The sequence below is a fragment of the Lathyrus oleraceus genome, chromosome 3, assembly GCF_024323335.1.
Source record: "Lathyrus oleraceus cultivar Zhongwan6 chromosome 3, CAAS_Psat_ZW6_1.0, whole genome shotgun sequence".
NCBI classification, from domain to species: domain Eukaryota; kingdom Viridiplantae; phylum Streptophyta; class Magnoliopsida; order Fabales; family Fabaceae; genus Lathyrus; species Lathyrus oleraceus.
The window spans coordinates 371,067,260-371,071,006 of NC_066581.1; the positions used below are offsets into that span (position 1 = coordinate 371,067,260).

Sequence of the window (3,747 nt, forward strand, 5' to 3'; positions counted from 1 at the left end):
TTGACTTGTTTACTAATGAGTTTGACTTTTTCAGGTACACTTTAGTTGCTTTAGTTGCTTGCTTTGCTTTTTAGCATTTGCTTTGAGGTATAAACCTTTCTTCTTCATGTAGTCTGGAGACCCGGTCTGTTATTTGACCGGGCAAACTGTCTGAAGTCCTCCTTAAGAGGCAATGCCTGTGTGTGTTTAAAATTGTCCCAAGCAGGAAAAGTCCTCATTTGAGGCAATTGGTGGAAGGTAGGGATAAGCAATCTATCCCCCACTATTCAGTGTGTCCTCTCTTTGCTCCCATTACATGGTTGAGGCATTGAGATAAATACCCAAGATCTAATCGAGTCAATAATGGGGAAAGAGTTCCATCTTTCTGAACTCCCCCACTTTCTATTATTTGATGCTCTCTCTGATCTGAGATAGAAGCAATGAGGCACACCCCTCATCTCCTTTTCATCTGCTTCACCTTAGCCTCTCAATGGCAAGGTTAAGAGCGACCTTCACCTATTACAGTGGACTTTCAAAGTCAAACCCTCTTGTGTGAGCCCCCCATTGTTTGGCTATAGAGTGTGCTGTTTGATATTCATTGTTTGATTGATTGCTTCATATGCACATGTTTGCTTGTATGTTATGCATTCATCATCATCAATTGCCATTAGTGCATGATCATCTCATTTGCTTTTGTGATGCTATCATTGTTGCTTGCCCATTGAGGACAATTGTAAGTCCATCTCTTTTGGCCTTTGCTCCTGTGATATGGAAGGATAGAGTGCAAGACCTCATTGGTCACTCATATCTTCTGCCTTATCTGTTTGTATGTGAGGATACAGCTATAAGTCCCTGCAAGTTGGCATCTGTTTTCCTATGATCATAATTTGATCTGTTTGATTCGTATGTGAGGATACAGCTATAAGTCCCTGCAAGTTGGCATCTGTTTTCCTGTGATCATAAGTTGATTTGTTTGATTGTATGAGAAATTGCAATTGTAAGTCCCTGCAAGTTGGCTTTTGCTTTCTCATCATCTCATGTTGCATTGTTCTTGTATGTGAGGATCCTTGTAAGTCCCTGCTATGTGGCATTGGTATTCCTATGATCATATGTGTGGGGTTAACCTAAGTCCAGACAGATTGGCAGTTGACTTCCATATTTCATATCCCATTTTCTTGTTTTCTTCTGTGGAGATTAGTGTAAGCCCATTGAGTGGCATCTGATATCCCATTCTGTTTTAGGAGATTGGTATAAGACCAGTGATTGGCATCCGATATCCGCTTTCTTGCTTGTCTGTTTTCTATTATCCATTGCATTCCAAAGGACACACTTGAATCATCTCCCATATGATCTCAAGAAGTGAACCTTCTAAGAAGTTTTACTTTCCATCCTCATCCATTCATCATTCATTATGTCCTAGACTTTTCACACTATACCTTTTAAACCTGACATAAGTGTTGTGCAAACTTCTTCATGTTTTTCTAACTAAAAACCTGGACTCCAAGTCCTTGACTCTTTTTCAAACTTCATTTTCATAATACTTCTTTGAATCAATCCTAATCATACTTTGACCTCATTTTCATAAACACAATCAATTAACTTCACCCATTCACTTGTTTTGGCTTTGTCCATTAACCTTTTCATGCATTAGCCATAGGCTTCAATTATCATTGTGGTTGATGTAAATCTTGCCTATCCTTAGTGAGTCGACAGTAAGACTTCCGTACTGAAAACAGGGTTAACCCCTCTAGTGCGTCGAAGCTATCCTCATATGGTGGATGTTGTTCTTGGTCGAGTGTTCTCCCATTGATAATGAAAAGCCTCAGTGCTTGTGTTTAAAACTGAATCCACCAACTTTTGGAAATCTTTTAGCCGAACTACGGCGTTTTGATCCTTACCTTTGATGGAAGGTACGTAGGCAGCGGGTTTATCCGTTCAAACCCAATAAAAAATGTGTATTCTTTTCTCATCCTCCCAATCATGTTTGCACAATATTTTTGTCATAACAAATAACAATTTAGCATAACAAGTGTGAAAAGGGCTCCCTAGGAGTACCTAGGACGTAGTGGGTGCCTAACACCTTCCCATTGCGTAATTTACCCCTTACCCAGAATCTCTGATCTTTTTATTAGTTTTCTACGTGTAAAACTTCTTAGGCTTTTGTTCGCTTTTTAGCCAATCCTTTGGATAAATAAAAGTGCGGTGGCGACTCGAAATTTCATTGTATCTCTTGCTTATGATTTAATCGATAAATCATATAGCGACGAATACACCGCTACAGGTTGAGGCTGTCCAGGGAATGTACCAGTTGGTGCAGCGGTAGGTGCTTGTTGTTGAGCTACTTGAGATATTTGCGTTTCTAGCATTTTGTTATGGGTAGCCAGGGCATCTACTTTGCTTGCTAGTTGTTTTAGTTGTTCGCCAGTGTGTATGTTCTGGTTTAAGAAATCTTTATTGGTTTGTTGTTGGGAAGCTATAAAGTTTTCCATCATGATTTCCAAGTTGGATTTTCTAGGGGTATTATTGTTAGGATTCGGTTTCTGATATCCTGGAGATATAGATGGGGCTTGATTTGGAGACTGTCCAGGTGCGTATAAAGCATTATTACTCTTATATGAGAAGTTTGGATGGTTCTTCCAATTTGGGTTATAGGTATTCGAATAGGGGCTTCCTTGAGCATAGTTTACTTGCTCTGCTTGGATTCCAGTCAAGAGTTGACATTCCGCAGGAGTGTGGCCTTGGATTCCACAGACCTCGCAATTCTGAGTTATAGCAACCACGGCGGCTGGAGGTGATACGTTTAAACTTTCAATTTTCTGGACCAAAGCATCCACTTTTGCATTGACGTGATCAAGGTTACTTATCTCGTACATGCCAGTTTTCGGTTGAGGTTTTTCCACCGTTGTTCGTTCGGTTCCCCACTGATAGTGGTTTTGGGCCATGCTCTCGATAAGCTGGTAAGCATCAGCGTAAGGTTTGTTCATTAGTGCACCACCTGCAGCGGCGTCTATTGTTAACCTTGTATTGTATAAGAGACCATTATAAAATGTGTGAATTACTAACCAGTCTTCCAAACCATGGTGTGGGCAAAGTCTCATCATGTCTTTGTATCTTTCCCATGCTTCGAAAAGAGACTCGTTGTCTTTCTGTTTAAATCCGTTTATCTGGGCTCTTAACATAGCTGTTTTGCTTGGCGGAAAATATCGGGCAAGAAAAACTTTCTTCAACTCGTTCCATGTGGTGACTGAGTTGGAAGGGAGAGATTGAAGCCATCTTCTAGCGCTATCTCTTAATGAGAAAGGAAAAAGACGAAGTCGAATTGCCTCTGAAGTGACACCATTAGCTTTAACAGTATCAGCGTATTGAACAAATACGGATAAATGAAGGTTTGGATCTTCGGTAAGATTTCCAGAGAATTGGTTCTGTTGCACAGCCTGCAACAACGAAGGTTTAAGTTCAAAGTTGTTTGCTTCGATTGCGGGCGGAGCAATACTTGAATGCGGTTCATCTTGCGATGGAGCGGCGTAATCTCTAAGAGCACGAGCTGGTTCTGCCATCTCGGTTAAAGAAGGAAAATCTTTGAAATCAGGAAGGTCTATAGGAGGGAGATTGTTTTCAGCACGATATTCCCGAATTCGTCGTAAGACTCGGAGATATAGTTCGATATCGTTGATTCGTAAATAGAGCGGTTCGCCTTGAGAGCGAGTGCGTGGCATACAAATCAACGAAAGAAAGAAAATAGAAGAAAAAGAAACCTTAGTCTCTACA

At 40.6% G+C, this 3,747-nt stretch overlaps 1 pseudogene; it reads left to right on the forward strand.

Moving 5' to 3' along the window:
* Positions 1-3,051: 3,051 nt before the first annotated feature.
* Positions 3,052-3,151, forward strand: LOC127133840 (uncharacterized; annotated as a pseudogene).
* Positions 3,152-3,747: the final 596 nt, after the last annotated feature.